At 43.9% G+C, this 25,745-nt stretch overlaps 1 protein-coding gene across 4 annotated transcripts in view; it reads right to left on the bottom strand.

Annotated features, from left to right (window-relative positions):
- ANXA4 (annexin A4) overlaps positions 1-24,905 on the bottom strand; it is a 76,044-nt gene extending 51,139 nt beyond the window's left edge. Inside the window, exon 1 of one of the 4 annotated variants that reach the window (XM_032352350.1) lies at positions 24,572-24,905. The gene's annotated coding sequence lies outside the window, so the exon portion shown is untranslated. Of the gene's footprint in view, positions 1-24,295; positions 24,436-24,571 lie in introns of those variants that run through there. The other 3 variants (XM_032352348.1, XM_032352351.1, XM_032352349.1) reach the window with 3 other exon arrangements.
- Positions 24,906-25,745: the final 840 nt, after the last annotated feature.

The following is a 25,745-nucleotide window of genomic DNA, read 5'->3' as shown; positions in this document are numbered from 1 at the left end:
TCACCTCCAGCCTTTAGTCATCCTCCTCTGGTCATGGGCTCATCCTCCATGGGGCAGGTTCTGCCACCGCTGGGTAGCTCAGCATCAGGAAAGCTAGCCTTGCATTCCTTGCTCTGTACACTGGAGCTACAGAAACTTAATTTGTGGGTAAATATTTGTTAACCACTTATTTTGTACTGAGCGCCTGGGTGCTTTCATCCATCTGGTATCATTTGCCCTTCCACTGTCCAGTGAATGAGGTCTGATAAAATAAGTTTAGAAAAGTTAAACATAGTATCCAAGGTCACTCCAGGAGGAGGTGGCAGGAGCAGTTTTCTTACATGTCTCTCTGACTCTAGAGACCTTTATATTATACCAGGGCAAATGCATATATGTGTCCTGTGTATACAGGCAGGTGACAACACTAGGAGCTCTCAGAGTAAAAATGGAATAAATACTGTAAACTGTCACATTTTTGCTGAGTTAGATGCATTCTTGTTCTTCGACTCTTTAACGAGCTGGGTGCAAAACAAAATCAAACAAAACAAAACCACGACAAAAATGTTCCTCTCCCAGACTTATCCGGCAGAAACTGGCTACACTTTGGCAGACAGCTTCCAACCCAAAGTGTTGAATACAAGACTACTGGCTGTTTGAAGAGAAAGCCCATTTCCTTTTTCTTTTTTTAAAGATTCATTTATTTGAGAGAAAGAGAGAGAAGGAGCACGAGCCTGTGAGGGGGTGGGGTGGGTAGAGGGAGAGAATTTTTCAAGTAGACTCCCCGTCAGCAGGGAGCCCCCCCCCCCATGTGGGGCCCCATCGGGACCAATCCCACCACCCATGAGATCACAACCTGAGCCAAAACCAAGAGCCGGGTGCCCAACCAACTAAGCCAACCAGGCACCCCATGGAGAGAAAGCCCATTTCCAACCCACTTCCCCTGCTCTACTTCGGCCGTCCTGCCTTTCCGGTGCAAAAATAATGCAACCCAGCTCTGTGATAACGTTTTCTGAAACAGACACATGGTCAGAGTAGTGCCGTCCCCAGGGAGAGACACAAGGATCCCATCCAGGCACATTCTGTGCCCATCTTCCCCGCCCACCCCCGTATCAAGATCCAGCATCCTGTACTGACTATGGTGGGGATAGGACATGGGGGTCGGGCATGGGGGTCGGGCATGGGGGTCATGGCTGATCCAACCATAATACAAAAGTGCCCAAAAGTGCAGCCTGCTTCAGAGACTGACTGATGCTCCTGGGGCAGTCTGAATCGAATATCAAAGGAGGTTAGAAACAATCCCCCCCCCCTTTGGTTGTATGTATCTTGATGCCAGCAATATTAAGACTATCCAGTGTAGAGGCACCTGGGTGGCTCAGTGGGTCAAGCCTCTGCCTTCAGCTCAGGTCATGATCCCAGGATCCTGGGATAGAGCCCCACATCGGACTCTCTGCTCAGCAGGGAGCCTTCCTCCCCCCCTCTTTCTGCCTGCCTCTCTGCCTACTTGTGATCTCTCTCTCTCTCTCTGTCAAATAAATTTTAAAAATTTTAAAACAAAACAAAACAAAACTATCCAGTGTATACCGAAAGGGGGAGAAAGAAGGAATGCCAAAAATAGCTCGTCTGGCTTATGCTATGAATCAAGAACATTACGGGCTTTCATTCAAAGGGTTTGGCACAACTGTGACAGGTTTTCTCAAGCCCTAGATGGCTGTTGCTTATGTTCTGTGCTATGGCAGTGAACTGTCTAGACTTAAAAGTATTCTTTTGATCTTCCAGAGTTGTTTTTCCCCAATTTCAGTTCAAAACATCCAGCAAAGCACAGGTGAGACAACAATTCCAAGGTTCAGATGTAAGTGCCCCCAAGAAAGCAGGAGTAGAAATGTGGGGGTGGGGACACTTGTCTCCAGAAGGAGCTCATTTCTGCCAGTGTAGGACTGTCAGGGTAGAGAGGATTTCAGGGAATTCCCAGCCCACCCCTTCATGCTGCAGATGGAATGCCTGTCTATAGGAAAGTGGTGGGTCTGCCCTCTAGGTCATGTGCATGGTAATAACGTGTTGCGTTCCCTTGTCTGACCTGAGGTACAGCAGATGCCGGCATCATGGGCAGCACAGGCTCCCACTGGGATGGGAGAATCCACGCCATTTTTCTGATGAGAATCACTTACAGGAAGGTCCAAGCCTGACTGTGGTGCAGCCAACTCATGGTCTAGCGGCCATTTCACACGATGGCGGGAATTCCTCCCGTAAAGACCATGTCATCCTTCCTCCATAACCACATGGCCAGAGACTGGAGCCCAACTAACTTCTAAACTTGGGTTTAGAACTCTCTGACACACACTTTTAGCCGTATGACTGGGGACAAGTTATTCTTTCTCTGTACTTCAGTCTCCTCATTGGTAACATGGAATTAATAACAACAGCTACTTTATGGATGGTTGCAAAGATTAAACCAGTTATTGCATTATATGAAGTACTCAGAAGAGGGCACACATTATGTACTCAACAAACGCTCACTATTCTTTCTATTACTATTCTCTCCAGGTAACCTTCGACTGCCACATCTACATATTCTAGCATTACCTGTTCAGTGAGCTATTCAAGGCGTGGGTTACCAACTCTACTTGTACTAAAAACATCTGTGGGGTACAGAGTTCAGGCTTTCACATCTACCAACATGTCAAACCGGATTTCCCATCTGGTTCTTTTGGCCACCAAGCCTGTGTGGGTCTGTACTCTGACAAGATCATTGTCCTCACACTACTAGGTATTTACCCCAAAGATACAGATGCAGTGATCCAAAGGCGCACCTGCATCCCAATGTTTATAGCCGCAATGTCCACAACAGCCAAACTATGGAGAGAGCCCAGATGCCCATCAACAGATGGATGGATAAAGAAGATGTGGTATGTATCTCCAATGGAACATGACTCAGCCATCAAAAAGAATGAAATCTGATCATGTGCAACAATGTGGAGGGAACTAGAGGGTATGACACTAAGCAAAATAAGTCAATCAGTGAAAGACAATTATCATATGATCTCGCTCATATGTGGAATTTAAGAAACAAAACAGAGGACCACAGGGGAAGAGAGGAAAAAATAAAAGACAAAATCAGAGAGGGTGACAAATAAGAGACTCTTAATCATAGGAAACAAACTGAGGGTTGCTGGAGGGGCAGTGGTTGGAGCAATGGGGTAACTGGCTGATGGCCATTAAGGAGGGCACGTGATATAATGAGCCCTGGGTGTTACATACGAATGAGGAGTCACTGAACTCTACCTCTGAAATTTTTTAAGATTTAAAATTTTTTTAAGATTTGTTTATTTATTTGACAGAGAAAGAGAAGGCAAGAAGAGGAACACAAGCTGGGGAGTGGGAGAGGGAGAAGCAGGCTTCCTGCTGAGCAGGGAGCCTGATGTGGGGCTAGATCCCAGGACCCTGGGATCATGACCTGAGCCAAAGGCAGACGGTTACGAACTGAGCTACCCAGGTGCCCCATAGGTAGTTGAATTTGAATTAGTTAATCTTAAAAAGATCATTGTCCTCACAGCTGCCTGAATGCTAAGACAGTACCTTCCCGGGTGCTCACAGGATTTCCAACCCAAGCCCCCACTTTCCAGGGTTTGGAGGTGGTGATGAGGCAGAGAGGATACTAACTATAGAGGAGCTTGAGAGAAGGAACTTTGGGTGGTGAAAGAAATGTTCCGCATCTTGATTCTTGATTGGGATAGTAGTACCGACTTACATGCATTCATCAAAACTTACGCAACTCGCCTCACACCCATTAGGATGGCTCCTATACACACACAGAAAATAAAAGGTGTCAGGGAAGATGTGGAGAAAGTGGAATGCTTGAGTACTGCTGGTAGTAATGTAAAACTGTACAGCCACTATGAAAATCAGTACAGCAGTTCCTCAAAAAATTAAAAATTGAATAATTACTATATGATCCAGCAATTCCACTTCTGGGTATATATATATATATTCTAGGATACATATATATTCTTTCAAAAGAACTGAAAGCCAGGACTTGGGGAGATACTTGTACACCCACACTCACAACAGTATTAGTCACAAGAGCCGAAAGGTGGAACCATGTACAACCCATGTGTCGATAGACAGATGGATAGATAAACAGGATCTGGTACATACACACATAAAATGGAATATCATTCAGCCTTAGAGAGTAGGGAATGTTGACATGTGCTACAACGTGGATGAACCTTAAGGACACTGTGCTAAGTGAAAAAAGTCACAAATACTGCACAATTCCACTCCGAGAAGTCAAATTCAGGACACAGGAAGTGGAATGGCAGTGCCAGGGCATGAGAAAAGGGAGGAGTAAGAAATTCTAGTTTAGCAGGCACAGAGCTTCAGTTTTACAGAATGGAGAGAGTTCTGGGATTAGACGGTGGTGATGGTTGCACAATACTGTCAATGTGCTTGAGGCAGCTCAACAATACACTAAAAAATGGTTAAGACGGTAAATTTTATCCTAGATGTATTTCAGCACAATGTTATATAATATTTTTTAAACATTAACTCCTTAAAAAAAAAAAAAGCCTCACCAAACTAACCATGTAGATCTGTGCATTTTATTGAATGTAAATTATACCTCAATAAAATAATACACATCTATATAGCTTAAGAGGTCAAGGTCTCAGCTTTGTAGGTTGATAGTGGCCTCTTAAGGGAAGCACATTATTATCCTCATTGAGCAATATCTACTCTTTTTTGCCTTAAGTAATTTATTTACTTATTTTAATTTTGATTTTTTAAAATTTTTTAAAGAATTTTTTAAAGGATTTTATTTATTTTTTGACAGACAGAGATCACAAGTAAGCAGAGAGGCAGGCAGAGAGAGAGGAAGAAGGCTCCCTGCTGAGCAGAGAGCCCAATGCGGGGCTTGATCCCAGGACCCTAGGATCATGACCTGAATCAAAGGCAGAGGCTTTAACCCACTGAGCCACCCAGGCACCCCAAACTTTTTATATTTTTTATTAACATATAATGTATTATTAGCCCCAGGGGTACAGGTCTGTGAATTGCCAGGTTTACACACTTCACAGCACTCACCATAGCACATACCCTACCCAATGTCCATAACTCAACCACCCTCTCCCTATCCCCCTTCCCTCGGTAACCCTCAGTTTGTTTTGTGAGATTAAGAGTCTCGATCGATATCTTCTTTTAAGGGAAAACCCAACTCAGTGAATCCAAAATTCCACATAGCTTTTGCACAGCATCATGGGTAAAATCACTTCTCCTCAGTCTAACAATGATTTAAAGATAAAATCTGTCTCTCATGGTTAGGCTTTGCCACAGGTTACATCATGTTTACTGACCCATTTTTGGAGTTATTTTACAATCAGAGCCCCTCAAGGAAATGTGAAAGGTCACTTTATTCCACGTTCCTTCTTCAGAAGTAAGTAAACTATTCCAGACACATGAGAATCTAATGCAGAAACTCCAAGTAACTGGTAACAAGCTACTGCACTGATCTCCAATTCTAGTTTGTTCCAGCACCATGTTTTCACATGCTCCTTTACACTTAGATCCCCTCAGCCTCTCCTTATGAATCACAAACTACAGGCTGCCATGTCCCAAGACCCAGATTCCAAGGTCTTGACATCTTCTCTTGCGTCTGCAAGCCCAAATCTTAGGGATAAGGCAAGAGAAGCACCTCACTAGAAAAAAGAACCCTGACTCTAGTATATAGTTTTTCTCTTCTACACCTTCCCAGAGAAAGTAAAATGTACTCCATCTTTCTTTACAAAATCCTTGTGATACAGGCAGGGAACAGACAGCCTGGATCTGAGTGAGAAACTGAAGCCCCGGAAGGAAGGGATCTCCAGTGAGTCGGTGAGAAACCAAACATGCGGCTGGGCCCCCTGTCCTCCGGCTAGTTTTATTTAGTTACTTGTAGGTAGAAAAACAGGTATTACGCAGCCCACGCCTTTCCTTATCAACATCACCACTTCTGCTTCTTTTATTTTGTAAGGTTTATTTATTTATTTGAGAGACAGAAAAAGAGAGAGTGAGCCTGTGTGCAAACATGCGCGTGGGGGGATGGGGTGGGGGAGGGGCAGAGACCGAGATAATGTCCAGCAGACTCCAGCTGAGCGTGGAGCCTGACACAGCCCCATCCCAGGCCCCTGAGATCAGGACCTGACTGGAAATTCAGAGCCGGCTGCTTAACTGACTGAGCCACTCACACGCCCCTCGACACCACCACTTCTGTTTGCCCAGGAAGGAAGAAAACAAACTCTCTTCCCAGATGAACAGGAAAAGCAGCTGAGTTTTCCTTCCTAGATTTACACGGGTTCAACCTTGGAGATCTGGAAGTGAGGAGAAAATAAACACTGCTCTCTGAAATGTCACATTTTCTCCTGCCACCTCCCAGGCCAGGCAAATATGCAAGTTCTAGCTGTGTGGGCATCTCCCCCCGCCCCTGGAGCAGCCACTCCCTCAACAAGGCAAGGCCGGATTCTAGTTCCAAATCTTGCCAGCACTCAAGTTGACTCTGTCGGAACACAAAAACAGAACCGTTAAAATTCTACCACAGTGGATTTCTGGTTCACATAGGGAACTTGCTGTTTCTGATGCAGCCTCTCTCAATTTTTTTTTTTTTTTAATTTACTTGTCCTTCTTTATTTACTTTTCTTAGATATGGATACCACCTCATTTTTCTTTCTTTTTTTCTCTCAATTTTTCATGAAAAACCTGATGGAGGCATGGGGAGGCACAAGAAGAAGCTCATGACAAAACCAACGACTAGTACTGACATGAGATTTTATCAGCAACTGAGAGGAACTGAAACTACTTTAAGACAGATGGAGAGTGAAAGTGTGTGTGCGCACGGGGGCAGGACAGTGGGGAGATGGGTGATACCTCCCTATCAGCTCTGTCTGTTAAGGGGATCCACCCAGAAAACCTCATCCCAGTCCACCCATATGAGTTGAGGAGCTGTGAAGTGGATCCACTACTGGCCCTACTCACTCCCAAACCAGCAGAGAGGTGTTGGGAAGGACACTATGGTGGCAGAAAGGATGCAGGAAAAGGTGACTAGTGAAAAGAGCCTTGGCAGAAATGCATGCTGGGAAGCATATTTTAGGTCTTTACATTTTATATATTATATATAAACTATAACTATATATTATTATTAAGTTATTATATTAATCAATGTTGATATATTAATTTATTAACAAATATTAATATTACTTAAAATTAGTATAATATTAACATTACATATTAATACTATATATTACTATAATTAATATAATTCTATAAAATTATAACATGTTTATAATTTAGAATTATAATAAATACATATTACATCTATATAGCTCAGAGAACCAGCATTGGGAGCAGGAAAAGATGCCACCTCAGAGAAGCAGAGAGGAACAAAGAGAAAATGAGCCAGAAACTGGGAACTGGACCAGGCACCGTACCAACAACTTTGGCACCTGATGCCAACACAAAAAGGTGCCCCGAGTGGGGGCCTCCTGTCTTTTGAAAGTCACAGCTTCTGTACCTGCCCAATACAATGCCGTAGCCATGAGGCCACGTGTGGTTACTGAGCAACTGAAATTTAGCCAGTGCCGCTGAGAAACTAAATTTTAAATTTTGTTTGATTTTAATTAAATTTAAATTTTAAAATTGATGCAGTATAAATGTCTTTCCATAGCACACAACTTTTTTTTTTTTAAAGATTTATTTATTTGACAGACAGAGATCACAAGTAGGCAGAGAGGCAGACAGAGAGAGAGGAGGAAGCAGGCTCCCTGCCAAGCAGAGAGCCCAATGCGGAGCTTGATCCCAGGACTCTGGGATCATGATCTGAGCCGAAGGCAGAGGCTTTAACCCACTGAGCCACCCAGGCGCCCTCCTAGCACACAACTTTTTTTTTTTTTTTAAAGATTTTTATTTATTTATTTGACAGAGATCACAGGTAGACAGAGAGGCAGGCAGAGAGAGAGGAGGAAGCAGGCTCCCTGCTGAGCAGAGAGCCCAATGTGGGACTCGATCCCAGGACCCTGGGATCATGACCTGAGCTGAAGGCAGAGGCCTTAACCCACTGAGCCACCCAGGTGCCCCAGCACACAACTTTTATATTTTAGTCAGGCTGTCTTTCACTTTAACCCCCCGCACGGAGTACACACATCAGGCATGCTGCATCTTTTCTAGTGTTACACCTAATCTCACCACCCATCTAGTTGGTGTCAACAGATATGCTCACTCTGAATATTTTTCTTTGCACTGATGTAATTTTTTTCATGTGCTTATTTCAATGTTTTATAGACAGCACCAGTTACAGTGCTATTTATGTAAATTATAATTTATAATTACATTTAAATTCTTCTAGGGGCGCCTGGGTGGCTCAGTCAGTTGGGTATCTGCCTTTGGCTCAGGTCATGATCCCAGGGTCCTGGACTGAACCCTGTAGCAGGCTCCCTGCTCCATGGGGAGTCTGCATCTCCCTCCCTCTCTGCCTGCTGCTCTCCTTGCTTGTGCTCTCTCTCTCTCTGTGAAATAAATAAATAAAATCTTATAAAAAGGTTTAAATTATTCTTAATAAGTATGGGAGTGTGTGCTCTTTGGCACCTCTCCGGCCAGCAGCCTACCCGACACCCTCTCCTGTGTCCCCAGGTCTGCCCCTTCTCTTCCTTTTCCTCAACCTCAGGTGGAACAGCTGCCAAGGTACAGAGTTTTGTGAAAGCCCTTATGGAGAAGACCATCATTCTCAAGGCTGAAACCTTAACTACAATAGAAAATGTAAAGGCCAAGATCCAGGATAAGGAAGGGATTCCTCCTGATTACCAGAGACTGATCTTCGCGGGCAAGTAACTGGAACGTACTCTGTCTGCTACAACATCCTCTTTTTTTTTTTTAAGATTTTATTTATTTATTTGACAGAGAGACAGCAAGAGCTGAAGGACAAGTAGGGGTTAGAGGGCAAGGGAGAAGCAGGCTCCCCACTCAGCAGGGAACCCCATGTGGGGCTCGAGCCCAGGACCCTGGGATTATGACCTGAGCTGAAGGTTTAACGACTGAGCCACCAAGGCACCCCTGACTACAACATTCTGAAGGAACTGTGTTGAGACTTCCTGGTGGTACTAAGAAATGGAAGAAGCCTTAAAGCACTCCCAAGAAGAATAAGCATAAGAGGAAGAAGGTTAAGCTGGCCGTCTTGTAAGGTGGAGAAGAATGGCAAAATCGTTGTGCTCCTCAGGAGCGCCCTTTGGATGAATATGGCACTGAAGTGTTTATGGCTAGCTACTTTGACAGACATAATTGTGGCAAATGTCTGACCTATTGCTTCAAGAAACCTGAAGACAAGTAACTGTATGTGGGTTAATAAAAGACATGAACTAATGACGACAAAAAAAAAAAAAAAAAAAAGGGACGCCTGGGTGGCTCAGTTGGTTGGACGACTGCCTTCGGCTCAGGTCATGATCCTGGAGTCCCGGGATCGAGTCCCGTATCGGGCTCCCAGCTCCATGGGGAGTCTGCTTCTCTCTCTGACCTTCTCCTCGTTCATGCTCTCTCTCACTGTCTTTCTCTCAAGTAAATAAATAAATAAATAAATAAAATCTTTTAAAAAAAAAAAGTATAGACACATTTTAAAATTTAAAACCAAGGCATGTGAGGGAGGTGGAATTGAGAGGCAGGGGCATGATGAGCTGCGCAGTAAAGAAAAAAGGAGACTGAACTGGTAGAAAGAGAGACAGAGAAAGAGAGCATAAGCTGGGAGTGCAGCAGGCAGGAGAGGGAGAAGTGGGCTCCCTGCAGAGGGAGGTTGGGGGGTTTATCCCAGAACCCTGGGATCATGACATGAGCTGAACGCAGACACTTAACCCACTGGGCCACCTAGGCTCCCCAACAAAAGCAGTTTTAAAAGTGTTACACTTTTCAGGAAATAATGTCCAATGGAATAAAGACAGTCTCTTCAACAAATGGTGCTGGGAAAATTGGACAGCCACATGCAGAAAAATGAAACCGGACCATTTCCTTATACCACACATGAAAATAGACTCAAAATAAATGAAGGACCTCAATGTGAGACAGGAATCCATCAAAATCCTTGAGGAGAACACAGGCAGCAATCTCTTCAACCTCAACTGCAGCAACTTCTTCCTAGGAACATTGCCAAAGGCCAAGGGAAGCAAGGGCAAAAATGAACTACTGGGACTTCATCAAGATCAAAACCTTTTGCACAGCAAAGGAAAGTTAACAAAACCAAAAGACAACTGACAAAATGGGAGAAGATATTTGCAAACGACATATCAGATAAAGGGCTAGTATCCAAAATCTATAAAGAACTTACCAAACTCAATGCCCAAAGAACAAATAATCCAATCAAGAAATGGGCAGAGGACATGAACAGACATTTCTGCAAAGAAGACATCCAGATGGCCAACAGTCACAGGAAAAGTGCTCCACATCACTTGGCATCAGGGAAATACAAATAAAAACCATAATGAGATACCACCTCACACCAGTCAGAATGGCTAAAATTAACAAGTCTGGAAATGACAGATGCTGGTGAGGATGGAGAGAAAGGGGAACCCTCCTACACTGTTGGTGGGAATGCAAGCTGGTGCAACCACTCTGGAAAACAGCATGGAGGTTCCTCAAAAAGTTGAAAATAGAGCTACCCTACAACCCAGCAATTGCACTACTGGGTATTTACCCTAAAGATACAAATGTAGTAATCCGAAGGGACACGTGCACCTGAATGTTTATAGCAGCAGTGTCCACAATAGCCAAAATATGTAAAGAACCTAGATGTCCATCAATAGATGAATGGATAAAGAAGATGTGATACACACACACACACACACACACACACACACACACACTCTCACACATACAATGGAATACTATGCAGCCATCAAAAGAAATGAAATCTTGCCATTTGCAACAATGTGGATGGAACTACAGGGTATTACGCTTAGTGAAATAAGTCAATTGGAGAAAGATGACTATCATATTATCTCCCTGATATGAGGAAGTGGAGATGCAACGTGGGGGGTTTGGGGAGTAGGAAAAGAATAAGTGAAACAAGATGGGATCGGGAGGGAGACAAACCATAAGAGACTCTTAATCCCACAGAACAAACTGAGGGCTGCCGGGGGGAGTAGGGTAGGGAGAGGGTGGTTGGATTATGGACATTGGGGAGGGTATGTGCTATGGGGAGTGCTGTGAAGTGTGTAAACCTGGTGATGCACAGACCTGTACCCCTGGGGCTAATAATACATTATATGTTAATAAAAAAAAAGTGTTACGCTTTTAGTTTCAAAGTCAAATCATGGATTTTAAAAGAGATGAGCCATTTTTTCCAATGTGGATGCAAATATTAAAAGGAAAATTATTTTTTGGCATTCCATTCAGATACTGGAAAAGTTCTAAATATGTTTAAAATGATTTGGGTATATGAATCTACATGAAAATTAAATTATATGAAATCTAAATACAGACCAAATATTTCTGATGGAAATTTAGCATTCAGATTCAGATGTTCTGTCAGTATATAATATTCACACGAGACTGTTAGGACTTAGTATAGTATGAAAAGAAGACTGTAAAACATCCCAATATTTTTTTCTATTGACTAGACACTGAAATGATAATACTTTAGATCTACTGGGTAAAATGTAAAATAATCCATATTATTAAATCTCATTTCACCTGTCTCTTTTAACTTTTTAAAATGTGACTACCAGGGGTGCCTGGGTGGCTCAGTGGGTTGAGCCACTGCCTTTGGCTCAGGTCATGATATCAGGGTCCTGGGATCAAGTCCCGCATCGGGCTCTCTGCTCGGCAGGGAGTCTACTTCCTTCCCCTCTCTCTCTCTGTCTGCCTCTCTACCTATTTGTGATCTCTGTCAAATAAATAAATAAAATCTTTAAAAAAATAAAAAATAAAAATAAAATGTGACTACTAGATAATTCAGACCTATGTTTGTGCCTTGCTCTGCCCTTCTACTGCATACCACTGCTCTAGACACACTTGGCCTTGTTTAATAAAAATGATTACAGCTATTGCTGAATGCTTATTGTACTATGTGTCACATACTGTTCTAAACACTTCACGTGAATGACCAGATGATTACTTTTAAATACCACACACACAAAAAAAACCTTGCTCATCTTCTTAGTGCTTTCATTTCCCCATGTGTTAAAAAAATAGAAAGAAAAACACAAAATGTGGCCTAGGACGAAATGCTATAGAGAAGAAGAGAAAAGGAATTAGGCCTCAGAATATTTAAAGGGATGGCCTATTCCTGGAAATAATCGGTGTAATTACTCAAAAGAAAGCTCAGGGAACTAAGGGGCACCCTCACTATTTGGCAAAATAACACTTATCTAAATTGGCGGGAGGGGCCCCTGGGTGGCTCACTCAGTTAAGGGTCTGCCTTAGGCTCAGGTCATGATCTCAGCATCCTGGGATGGAGCCTTGGGTCAAGCCACCTACCCAGTGGGGAGTCTGCTTGTCCTTCTCCCTCTGTCCCTCCCCGCACTGGTGCTCCCTCTTTCCTAAATAGATAAATAAAATCTTTAAGTAATTAATTAATAGGAAGGGGGAAATGACTAGTGTAATAACATCAAGAAATCCTGTGAAACTAAAGAGTTTGGCTTAACTATTTTGTACTCAGCATATCAGGCCCAGGTAAATTTTCTATGATCAATCCTTTCCCTCCCTTTATTTAATCAAGAGGCAAGACATTTTAGATTTGTAAAACATACATATGTATTTAAGAGGGCTCACCAACTCATATCTAAATATCTTTCTTTTCACTATTGTTTGGTTTCAACTAAAGTGTTTTTGTGGGGTTTTTTGTTTTCATAAAAAATAGAATCCTCCAGCCAGGAATCCTTTTAAAAGAAATGGAGACTATCTGCAGAGATCATAAAAAATTTAGTATTACCACCTTAGGAAATATCACAGGAAGGATAAAACAGAAAACACTGGCTAGCTTTTTAAAAATAACCTTTCTTATTTTTGAATAGTAAAGATAATAAATGTACATGACAGAAAATTTATCTGGTTTATTTATTATAATTTTATTTCTGTTTTAGCAACAGAATATAGCAACAGAAAGTTTAAATCTGGTAAATTTAAATTAAATGAGAATTTAATATAACTTATATAGTAAAATTTATTATTTGGTTTATTGATTAACTTTTATTTCTGTTTTAGCAACCTCAGGAATTTATAGTGGGTAACAATATAAGGCAGTTAGTGGTACTTTTACCTGTTACTATTAACCTCTCCTGCCCTCCAGTTGTTATTAAATTGCCTGGGTGAGCTGATAAACTTGTTTCATAAACCCACCAGAATACAGATGGAAGGGACACCTGGGTGGCTCAGTTGGCTGGGCAGCTGCCTTCGGCTCAGGTCATGATCCAAGCGTCCTGGGATCGAGTCCCACATCGGGCTCCTTGCTCGGCGGGGAGCCTGCTTCTCCCTCTGCCTCTGCCTACCAGTGCTTGCTCTCTCCCCCTCTCTCTCTGATAAATAAATAAAATCTTTAAAAAAAAAAAAAAAGAATACAGATAGAAGTAAAATTTTCCATTGCAATGCTGAAAATTATGGACCTTTCCACTGACAATGAATGGAAAAGACTAACTTTCAGAGAACTGTAGAGACTGTGAGGCCTTAAGCAATCCCCTATTTCCCTTTCCTTTTATTTTGTAAATTATTTCATCAACTTGCAGCACTGAGAAGGACATTTTAAAACAGTGTAAACTTGCCATCTACTATTATTTCTATTTGTGCCAATATTTTAATTGTAATCACAGTATGTATATGATATCGTGTTCTACTCTTTCCTCTTAATTTTTCATACTTCACACAATCACCATATGGGTCACTGTACTAAAATTATACTCTTCCATTATATTGATATCTTGTAATTTATTCAATGTCCCTCCTATTGATTGTTCAGGTTTTAAAACCATAGCTACAATATTTATATTTAGCTTTGCAAGATATTTTATTCTTCTTTTTGACGCATTTCTTGTGATATCTGATACTTATGAATATTTCCAGTTGTCTTCCAAATTTATAAGGACATGCAAACCCCAGCTAGCCATAAACTTGCTTGCTTTATTTCTTTATAACATAGTATTTGAGTATAATACTAAATCTTATTATTGATTTAACTTGCTTTTTTAAATCAGTAGTAGGAACACGGACTCCCTTTTTTCAACTCCCGTTCTTTGTGTATTACTGTTTCTATTTTAGATAAGTCACCTATTTTTAGCATCTTGGTGCTTTACTAAAACTTACAGAAATTATTCCCATGTTATAAAATTTAATATTTTATGTCTAAAATGTATTATTAAGCATTTTACCAATTTAATACTATCCTTTTAACTCAAATTTTGGGAGAAAAACTTTCAATCATATCTGGCCATCTTTTCCTTTGTATTCCTTTGTATTCCTCCCTCTTATTAATTAATAGTTGGAAAGTCTCTTTTTTGGTGAAATATTGGTAACTGTTGAGCTGGGTGATGAATAAACACAGAGGTCCATTTTACTATTCTCTCACTTGGGTGTATTTTTTTTTAACAGTTTATCAAATATAATTTATTCAGAAACAAATACAATGTTTTAAGAACTTAATTCCAAAAGGGTGACAGAACCCAAAAGCTGAGCAGAAAACAGCCTTCTGTGAGCAGTACCAGTCTGCTGGCAGTACTGAGAACTGCCAGCAAGGTCTAGCACTGAAAGAAGGCTCTACCAGTCATACCAGGTATAAAGGACCCTATGAATTACTGATGCTGGTGGTTCCTTACTCTTCCCAGGCTGCCCATTTGCTCTACTCTGGGTTCCTGGTTGCAGCCAGGATAGCCACTCACTCATGAATCCACAACTGTCAACTAACACCCTGTTATCTCATCCAAAAGCAAATCTACACACGTGTAACACAAGCACCTGTTATCTGCAACAAAATTTAGTGCAGCAAACCATGGTCTTAGTCTCTGAAATAAGTTGGGAAATGTCCGTAATAAAAACTTTCTTTAAAAAAAAAATATTTATTTATTTGACAGAGAAAGAGAGATCACAAGCAGGCAGAGAAGCAGGCAGAGAGAGAGGGGAGGAAGCAGGCTCCCCGCTGAGCAGAGAGCCCGATGTGGGGCTCAATCCTAGGACCCTGGGATCATGACCTGAGCCGAAGGCAGATGCTTAATCCACTGAGCCACCTAGGTCCCCTAACAATCACTTTTAATACGCTGATAGAAGGACGCTCCAGCACACTACTGGGAGACAGAATAGTAAAGAAAGCAAGACTTTTTTCAAATTGTGATAAAATAAACATAACAAAGTTTACCATTTTAACCAGTTTTAAGTGTATAATTCAGTGGTTTTTTTTTTTTTTTTAAAGATTTATTTATTTACTGAAGAGAGAGAGCATGAATGGGAGGGGTGGAGACAGAGGGAGAAAAGCAGACGCCCTGTTAAGCAGGGAGCCCAATGTGGGGCTTGATCCCATGACCCCGAGACCCCGAGACCATGACCAGAGCCAAAACGAAGAGTTGGACATTGAACTCACTAAGCTACCCAGGAGCCCCAATTCAGTGGTATTAATTACATTCACCATGTCGTGCAACCATCCCCACTACCCATTTCCAGAACTCTCCCATCATCCCAAACAGAAACTCTGTACCCATTCAATAATATCTCCCCATTTCTCCCTTACTTCAGTCCCTGCTAACCATCATTCTACTTCATGTCTCTGAATTTGGCTAGTAGGTATGTCATATGTGGAACTGTATCTGATTTCAACTTGTGTGTCTCAGTTATTTTACAACCATGCCTGGCCCAGAGGGAGGGTGTGTGGGTGTCACTCCACCCTCTCAGTTCCAAGGAATAAGCCTTCCATAGATTCACCAAAACACAGAAAACACAAGGAATCCAGTCTCCTCCTCTGGGAGGCCCCAGGGCAGCTATAATAAGGAGCTCAAAAGAACCTGGAAAGAGTAGAATATGCCAACTCCACAATTATGTTTATCTTTTCAATAAATAATAGACCAGTATTTCAACCTAAAAGAAGTTCACACAGTTCAGTGTTTATGAAAGTGTGGTTTCCAGACCAATATCATCAGAAACTGGGAACTTGTTAAAAGTGCACTTTCTTGGGCCCAACACCACACCTACAAAACTCTGAGGGTAGGGTCTGGCGATTTGGTTTGTAAGAAGCCCACCAGGTGATTTTTTTTTTTCAAGATTTTATTTATTTATTTGACAGAGATCACAAGTAGGCAGAGAGGCAGGCAGAGAGCCCAATGTGGGGGTCAATCCCAGGACCCTGAGACCATGACCTGAGCAGGTCAGAGGCTTAACCCACCAAGCCAACTAGGCAGGTGATTCTGATGCATTCTCAAATTTGAGAACTACTGCTCTACAGTAATGATTCTAGATTCTAAATACTGATGCTCAAAAAGGTCCTCAAAATGCTCCATGGTCATTCCTAAGTGCAGATTCCCATTCCTGATCATACATCAAGTGAGTATAAGGGAATGGGGGTAAAAAACAGAAAAAACTATATTAATGGGAAGAGTCATAATTAACACTTTTTAAAGTATTTGTATAAATATGAGTCAGGAAATGTGTTTGTCAAAGATTATTTACATGGAGTTCTTGAAACCATTCACTGCAACATGCATTTCTCCAGGCAAACCTGACCTGTTATTTTATGATTTCTGTGACATTCTGAATTCAATTCTCTTCCCACATGCTAGCAGAGGCTGTAATGGAGATCATTCCATGCTGGACAGAGGAGGCTGGGAATCCAGAACATAAGCCAAATTCCAGTCTCTGCTCTGCCCTCCAGATTTAACTCCACCTAACACAGGTACTCTATGCTGACATATAAGTGACATAGTAGTGACTACTGTGCAGGATTTCTGAGAAGATCACTTATATGTCAACCCCCATCATACCTTCTTTCCTCATTAAGAGAACTTTCACTGAGTTTTCATGGTTTGGAAAACCAGGAATGTAGTACTCATCCCAGGAAGAAATAATGATTGGTCCAAGGCAACCCCATTCCAATAGCAACAAATGGTTTTCAAGTGGCCAGCGGACCCACTTCAGGCCAAGGAGAAATAAGAACAAGCCTACTAAGAGGCTTCAGAGAAAGACTTCTTCCAGATTAAAAAGACAGAGATTAGCCTTCCTTCTTTCTTCTAGCCTTGGATGATATCAGGACACAGTGTCTGGAGCTATGCTTCAAAAGGATCCTAATTGTAATATAGACTGTAAGACACCTAACACGATACCTAGAAAAAGTTCTCAAATTTTAGTGTGCAGCAAAAGCACCTGAGTAGTGTTTAGACATACAGATTTTAGGGATGCTGTACTCAAGAACATGAATCAGTAAATCTCAGATAGGGCCCAAAGACCTTATTGAACCCATTTTCAGTAAGCACCCCAGCTGATCCCCCTCACATCCTGTTCCGGGCCCTGGTTCTCACACAGGTGGTCCCTGGATGAGACCCCAGTTCCAAAACTGCGGCTCACCAGGTGTACAGACCTACTCATAGTCCTTCCTTAAATATTGATTTTGCCTCATCAGGTACCAGGCACTGTGACAGAAACAAAGATGGAGGAAACAGTATCTTGCTACCAAAGAGCTTTGTAAGCTAGTAAGACAAACAGCCGATCCAAAGGCAAAGCAGCAGGTGCTAACTATTGTCAAGAGTTGCAAGGTGGGAGACAGGAGACTGAGCCCGTCCCCACCCTGCCCCACCCCTAGTCAAATGTTCTCATTTGACTTAGGCTTCCAATGACAGATTTCAAGAGTGAAAGGTTTTGCCGGCAGAGAGAGAACAGTAAAAATGAAGCTTCAGCTATGATTTGGAAAACACTTCATTTGGAGTGGGGCTGGAGACTTAAACCCGGAAGAGAGTGGTAGGAGACAAAATTCTGGAAAGGTGATTTTCACAAATGGGTCATTTTGTGACAGGTTGAGCTTGGACACTGGACTCAATTTTCTAGGCCATGGGAAATCATACATTCATTCAGCACACACAGTGACACACACCCTCTGTGCTAGGCCAGGGGACGGGGGCTGTGTAGTTCCTGCCCTCAGAGGAGCTCAGCTCAGAGCTGAGGGGGTGGCCCAGGCTGGATATCAGACACAGTAAGGCGTGAACATTCCTGTGATGGGAGACTGACAGGGAAAGAGGAGTATCCATACTGGAGAGGCCCCTCACTCAGATTAAGTCAAATGGGGAAGAAGACTGTGTCCATGCCGAACCTTGAACGGTTGGCCATGTGTAGGACAGGGAAATAGGGAGTCTTGTTTCTCCAAGGCTCAGTCTCTGCCTGGATTTCCTTCCTGGTACCCAGCACTTCCATTTTATTAAAACAAAACATGCATTAGAGAAATGTACTAAGCAGCAGAACAGATACAAAGGAAAATGAGGATCTCCATAGGGGACAGTTGTTCCGACTGTGGACCCTCAGGACCTGTCCCCCAAGACTGGTTGGTCCTTGTCCCCCACAGGCCTACAGAATGACCTTCATTTCTGAGAGTCCTCCCACTCTCCCATCTGGAACTAGCCCTGCTCTCATCAACAGGCCATACTTCCAGTGAATAACAGCCTTCCTTTGTCATCCCTGTGACTGTACATAAATCTCTCCTCTCCCACCCCCAAGAAGCCTTCTCTGCCCGCCCATGATGGAGTTAGGCGCACCTCCTCTATTGTTCTGTGGTCTGTGCAGAGTGTACCAAATCATTTATCATACAGTCCTATGAGTTTTGAATTATTGATCTGCTTGTTTACCTCCCTAAGGAGAGGGTCTGTGTTTTACCTTCGAATCTCTAGGGCCTGTCACATTATATGATAGATGGGTGGCCCTGTATTCGTTGGACAGGAGCTGTTGACATCCTGCCTCGCCCCTGAAGCCCCTTCCCCAAAGGGCTGGGCTGTCTCCCCTGTCTTTAAATGCTGCCCCAAGTCTTGCTACCACCTGGCTGGGCCCCCGGAATCAAGAGCAGCACATTGTCTTGGTTCATATCTGCTACACTCCTCACTCACTTACCGCATGGGACCCCCCCCTGGATATTTAGAATGACCCAGGTCGGCATCAAGTTCATCTCAGACAAGTGGTACGGACACAGGTTTCTACCTCTCCCCCTCTGAAAGAGTCCAGCCCCACAGCCAACTTAAACTCCCAGCCCTGCCTTTTCAGGCTGATTCCCCATTCTTTTTTAAGATTTTATTTATTTCTTTATTTGACAAGAGACACAGTGAGAGGGAACACAAGCAGGGGGAGTGGAAGATGGAGAAGCAGGCTTCCCGCTGAGCAGGGAGCCCGACACAGGGCTCAATCCCAGGACCCTGGGATCATGACCTGAACCAAGGCAGATGCTTAACTGAGCCACCCAGGGGCCCCCCGATCCCCTGTTCTTACTGCACTATGTAGGACAACAGGGTGGTAGAGCGCAGGAAGTTGAACCAGACTGCCAAATTCAAATCCTGACTCTACCATTTGCATGTAGCATGTGACCTCCAGCAAATTACTGAACCCGTTTGTGCCTCAGTTTCCTCACTTACTCAATGGGGATGATAATGGGAGCACCCACGTATTATAGATGAAAATTTAGTAAATAACATGCCAGTTGTTTGGCACAGGGCCAGGCTCCTAGGACACACGAGCAAACATCAGCTATCCGTATCTGTGACATGGACCCTCCCACAGGAAGAAGCAGGGGCCTCACAGACTAAGACATAGTCTAGCTCTGAAGCCAAGGCCAGGTCCCTCAGTACCCAAGTTCTGATAGCACTGCTGGAACTTTGACCAAGGGCCCTATCCCAGCAAGTCTATCTAGTCTACAGGCTGGGACTTATCCCATCTACTCCTGTCTCTGTTTCTGCAGCTAAAAAAACATAAGGAACTGATCAGACCAAGTAAATTCAGGGCTTTCTCTACCAGGCAGTTCATAGCACCTTACATTCTTTTTGGAACTAGCTGGAGCGTAGCCAAATGAAAAATCAGCCCAATTGAAATGTGTAAGAAACGAGCGATTGCTATTATAGCTCACTGGAGACCAAAGCATCATTCTTTGCATACAAATAAGAAAATATAGGGGCGCCTGGGTGGCTCAGTGGGTTAAAGACTCTGCCTTCAGCTCGGGTCATGATCCTGGGGTCCTGGGATCGAGCCCCTTATCGGGCTCTCTGCTCGGCAGGGAGCCTGCCTCCCCCTCTCTGCCTATCTGCCTACTTGTGATTTCTGTCAAATAAATAAAATCTTTAGAAAAATTAAAAAAATATATATGATCATGTATTAATTTTGAGGTTGGAAAATTTGATAATATGCATTTATTTTCCATTTCTACTTCATTCTCCCTCTTCAAATGGGTAGGTGAGATCTGTAACTCCATGTTTTAAAAATTGATAATATGTGAATATGATTTTAAAAATTCAAATAATACAAAATGGTATAAAGTGATAAATCTGGATGAACTTTGCCCCCCCACCTTGTTTTGGCAACCACTGTGATAATTTTCTATGCACACTATCAGAAATATTTAATGCATTAACAAGCATATAGACGATAGTCTCCATCATTCTTACAAAAAAAGTAGTAGCATACTATGCAATCCTGTATTTTACTTTTCTTAAAAAAATATTTTATTTATTTGACAGAGAGAAACCCCAAGTAGGCAGAGAAGCAGGCAGAGAGAGAGGGGGAAACAGTCGTCCTGCTGGGCAGAGAGCCCGATGCAGGGCTCGGTCCCAGGACCCTGAGATCATGACCTGAGCCTACGACAGAGGCTTAATCCACTGAGCCACCGAGGAGCCCCTATATTTTAATTTTTTTTAAGTGTTTTTTAAAAAGATTCTTTGGTATCATCCAAATCTGTTCCTGTCAAGCTGCATCATTTTTTAACAGCTGCACAATACTGCACTGAATGGATGTTCCATAATTTAACCACCCCTTGGTGACAGATATTTAGTTCATTTCCAATCTGTTGCTATAAACAATGCTGCAATGTATATATATCCTTGTACACAGGCCTCTACACACATATCCAAGTATATCTTTATGATAAATTCAGAATTCAGATTGCCAGAACAAAGGCAAATCCATTCTAAAATTTTGACAAGCCACCAAATTTCAGAGCAAATCCATCTACGTACCTGCTAGGTACCATGACTGGGTTTGGACAGGTGTCCATCCCCTTGAAATTATACGAACAATGTCAAATATGTGTTTCTTTTTCTCAAGAGACAATCCATAGCTTTACTGAGATTCTCAAAGGGGTATGTAACTAACAAGGATGAGAAGTACTGAGTCAAACGGATTCTTGTATAGCATCCAAAAGCATCAACAGCAGAAGCTGAAGCAAGGTAGGACCCAGAAAAGACCTTCCTAAATGCTCCCTGGAGAGTCGTGAGAGGGAGGATGCCAGGGACTGATTATACTAGCGGGGCTGTATCTAGTAAGGACTTCCTACAGGGGAGATGACTCAAGTACACATAAATCAGGAGAACTTGTTCCCACTCACAAACCAGCCCTTCTATGTTAGTTTCTGGTAATAATCTAATGTTACCTCTGATAGGGGGGCACGACAGGGGGGACGAGGGCCTTAACCCAGAGAAATGAATCCACAGGGCAGGAAGGTCTTTCTACTGGACCTGACAAAAGGCCACTCTTGGGACCTGTAGCTCTGTTAGAAGTCGGGCCATTCATACTGTAGGCCTTAAAGGATTAATGATGCGGGGGGAGGTTTGATGAAGGTGTTTTCTAGAGCAAATTATAGTCTGGCCTATAGCTGCAATTTATCTCTCCAGCTGATTGCGGTTCATTCTGCTAAGAACATTCCCTCGGGTTCTTTGTCTAGCAATCTGGACCAAGAAACAATATGGCAATTTACTGACCTCAAACATCTTGAACCTTTAAAAACAATTCTTCAAAGGTGATGGTTTAGGTTCCTGTAACAAAAGCTCTTAGTCCAGTGCAGACACAACTGAACACTAACAAGCTACTCCCAATAAAACAAGCAACAGGCCTTACAAATCCTAAATTCCTAGGTACATTATTCTTAATATAGTAATCCATCTCAGGTTCAATTAAGTTTTAAAAATAAACAAGGCCTCTTTGGTTTAAACCCTCTATTTGGTCTAGGGGTGTCAAACATTGTAAAACTATGGGGGGAATTTCATGTGATAGGACATAAAAAGCTGTCCTTGAGAATGGGAACAATGTCAGCTTTTACCACATTATTTACAGCATAACGACAGGCCTAAGTTCCTTTAAGCCCCATGTTTTCGTTAATACTTTACTCAATTTATCAAGCATGCATATATTCATATAAGTCTTTCTAAAGCTTAGTTTCTCAAAGCAAGGTCCAAGAAACATCTGAATCGCAATCATCCAGGGAGCCTATTAAATATGCATTTTCCTGGGCCCAATTCTGTCACACTGGATGAGAATCAGGGGTGAGTGGCATTAAGAATATGCATGTTGTTGAGCTTCCTGAGGAATTCTGATGTACCCCGAAGTGACAAAGCTATGACTTCAGAGGTCATCTTAGTTTAACCTTCCACCCTTAACAGCCCCATCCAAAAGGGGCTACAAGGCCCCCACCTAAACACCTCTTGCTGAGAAAGCTCTCCATCTCCAAGTCCACCCAGCCAAGGGGTTTCAAAGGCCACACTCTTACGTCCAGCAGAATGCACCATCCAACCCAGCTCTGCCCAACACCACAAGGAGTGAGTTTATTCTCTGGTCCACATGCCAAGTCCCTCAAGAATTGAGGGCCATTAACTTGTGTCCCCTCACCCACCTCTCTGTGAAACAAGGTTAGGAACCCTACCGCAAGTTGAAATAACAATTAAATGAGGAACCAAGGATGACTGTTATTCAAAGTTCCTCCAGGTAGGACATGGTGGCACCCACTGCCTCCACAGTAGCCCTAATTCTAGTGAGAGCGAGGCTAGGTTTGGGCCAAATCACAGCCCCCAAATAAATTTAAGTTTCTTGTTTTATAATAAAACGTATAAATTCTGAATTCTACTCCAAAATATATCTGGTTGTTCTTAATCTCAAAGATTGAGGTAAGAGTGACCCACCCCCGAACCCCAGGCCCTTGGTTTATTCTGAAGCTTCAGTTATTCCCTGGCAGTGCCTGGCACTCATTATTAAAGAAGACTGGGCTTCCCTGACAAGCAGAAGATCAGGATGGGGAAAACAAGTAAGTGGATAAACATAAAGAAATGGGCCAAAGGCCGTAAGTCTGAGGGTAACCAGGGAGCTCATTCTTCAGATGCTGAGAACTGGTGTGATTTGACTTGACTGTGCATGTTACTCTCTAACTTGCTTCCAGAGAAAAATGATCCCTAGCCAAATATTAAAATATTTAGGAGGGAAATTCGCATATGCCCTTGATCTAACAGTCATGTGCCTGTGTGTGTGTGTGTGTGTGTTTCCCCCAAAACAAGAGAAATCTGGCCTGAGCTGAATCTAAGGGATCTGGCCTTGACCAGATAGGGCTGGGCTCTGGAAGGAAGCCCGTTTTGGGTGGCTGTGATTACCCATCTCATTCCTGCTTCCTCTTCCACCTGTGTCTTCTGAGAATTCCCTGGGAAGTAAAGGGCTAAAGTTTGGCAATCAGAAGTGTTACCTGCAATGTAAGGAGGAGGTGGGATGGGTAATTTCGAGGGGATGACCCTATCCATTCTTTCCACTGTCAGCTGGAGAAAGCAGGAGTGTCATGGAAGGTGTGGGTTACTCAGTGCTGCTCACAAACGCGCATCACCCCAGAGAGCACTTACAGCGGGCCAGATTGTTGAAAAGCAAAAGCCTCTTTGGCCCCATAGTCTCCCACTAGTCAAAGCCAAGACAAAACAGTGAGACGGCCCCTGGAAGACTTAAGTCATAGATCTCATAAGAATAACATATTCCCGGGGCTCCTGGGTGGCTCAGAGAGTTAAGCGTCTGCCTAAGGCTCAGGTCATGATCTCGGGGTCCTGGGATCAAGCCCTGCATCGCTCTCTGCTCGGCAGGGGGCCTGCCCCCCCCCCCCGACTGCCTCTCTGCCTACTTGTGATCTCTCTGTATCAAATAAATAAAATCCTAAAAAAAAAAAAAAAAAAAAAGAGTAACAGATTTCCATGCGCCAGCCAGACAGTCTACTGAGGGCATTAGATACATGAGGAGGGAAAGGGTAAGAAACTAGGAAAACTGAGTAAGTGTCTTAAAAGGAGAAAAGAAAGAAGTAAAAAGAAAACTTGGGTATTAGACTGAGTCATATGCAAGGAGTACTAACTCAGTCCTTTCTTGTTAATACCTGAAGCCAGCACAGTTCTTGGCACATGGAACTCAATAAATAACCGCTGTGGTCTCCGACCGGTCTCCATTCCGAGCTGTATAAACTGCTCCTTCTGGACGGTGCCGGGGGATACCCGCCAGGGCTGCCGGCGCCCGCTCCACCCTTTGGCCGCCCAAGCCCCGCCCGCAGACCGGCGGCGGGCACCCCCTCCTGGGCGCGGCACAGGGCTGTCCCCCCGAGGGTGCTGCGACCCCTTCCCCGAGCCCAGGACCCCCGGCCCGGGTCCCCCCTTACCGCTCGAGCCGAAATGCGGCTGCGCTCGTCCCCTGCGACCGGTCAGATCACACCCTAGAGGGGCCGGGCAGCGGGTCTTATCCCGGGCGGACCCGCCCCACTTCGGGGTGGAGACTGAGTCCGAGTTCCTGGTTGTCCCTCTGCACACGGGACCGGAAAATCCTCCGGGTGGGGTGGGGTGGGGACGAAGCGCACCTGGAGCTTGGGCCCGGGACCGCAGCGCCTGGCGCCCAGCTGGGGACCAGCCTTGCCCCCGAGCCTGGGGCTGAGCCCCCGGCACGTGCCTGCGCCCCGCCGGGGACCGGACCCGCCGTCCAGGCTCTGCGGTCTCGTCGCCCTCCGGGATAGCACCGCCTGCCCCGCCCCGTCCAGCCCCGCACTTCCCTCGGTGGAATCCGAGCACTTGGACTTTCCGGGTCTGCGGCTCCCAGGCGCCCCAACACTCTTGGAGGTGCGAGTATCCGCCCTGCGGCCGCGGGGGCCAGAGTCCAGCCGCGAACCGCAGCTTCCTCCCGAGGAAACTGCATTTTCTCTCGCCCCGTCTGGGCCAGAACAGTGGGGAGTGAAATCACCAAGGCACATTTGTTTCTCTCTTGCACATTAAAACAAATACCCACCCAAAGGCCCCAGCAGCTCCCCATCTCCCTTGAGGAAATGGAGTTCCCTTTCCTTTGGAAGGAGACCTTCGGGAATAGGAGTGCAGAGCAGCTCTTTCTCTTCTCCCCAGTAAATGACCAGAGTTTGGAACTGGTGGGTAGCCCCTAGGTTGGGCCCGGGAGAGGCGCTCAGGCCCTGCAGACCAGTTGTATGTGCTCCTTTCTGCCTCCCCGAGTGACGCTGGCCTCTTGAAGGCACCTACTAAGCCTGGGTCGTCCTGGCACTCGTGCTTAGTATCGGTTTCAGCACATAGTAGGTGTTTGGTGCTTGCAGAATGAATCCTTTGAGCCTACCCACAAATTCGGATATTATTTAACAGAGGGTGGGTAGCTTGGGGGAGTGTGTTTGCTATCCAATAGAGCAAAATCCAAGTGGCTACTGCACCCTTAAAGCCAGAGAGGTAACGTTAATTCGGGAGGATTTAGCAAAAGGAGGAGTTTTGACATGGTCTTCTAAGAACATGGATTTTAAAATCAGAGTGGTTTAGATTCTAGACCTCGTTCTGCCCCTTTTCTCT

The sequence above is a fragment of the Mustela erminea genome, chromosome 7, assembly GCF_009829155.1.
Source record: "Mustela erminea isolate mMusErm1 chromosome 7, mMusErm1.Pri, whole genome shotgun sequence".
NCBI classification, from domain to species: Eukaryota; Metazoa; Chordata; class Mammalia; order Carnivora; family Mustelidae; genus Mustela; species Mustela erminea.
This window is presented reverse-complemented; position numbering and strand designations above follow the sequence as displayed.